Source organism: Geospiza fortis, unplaced genomic scaffold, assembly GCF_000277835.1.
Source record: "Geospiza fortis unplaced genomic scaffold, GeoFor_1.0 scaffold450, whole genome shotgun sequence".
Lineage (NCBI taxonomy): Eukaryota > Metazoa > Chordata > Aves > Passeriformes > Thraupidae > Geospiza > Geospiza fortis.
In genome coordinates, this window is record NW_005054416.1 from 2551162 (window position 1) to 2551516 (window position 355).

The following is a 355-nucleotide window of genomic DNA, read 5'->3' on the forward strand; positions in this document are numbered from 1 at the left end:
TAACGGGACACGGGGGGCTGCTGCCGCCCTGCTCCCCTGCCTCAGTTTCCCTCTCAGTGCGGGTCAGGCAGCACAGGCAGGTGTGGGGACAAGGGGATGGCACCCACCTGGGCAGCGGGTGCCACCCTCCAGCAGAACGGGCAGGAAGGGGATGGGCGAGCCCAGGATGCAAACGGTCATGTCCAGCGGGCCAAATCCTGCCAGGAAGGGAAGGGTTAACAGCGCCGGGATGGGGACCCTGGCGCCACCCTGCCCGTGGCACCCCAGTGTGGCTGGGAGCCCCCAAACCCCCTGGGTCCCAGCCTGGCACCGCATCCCCATTGCCACCCTTATCCATGCCACCCCCCCATCCCAG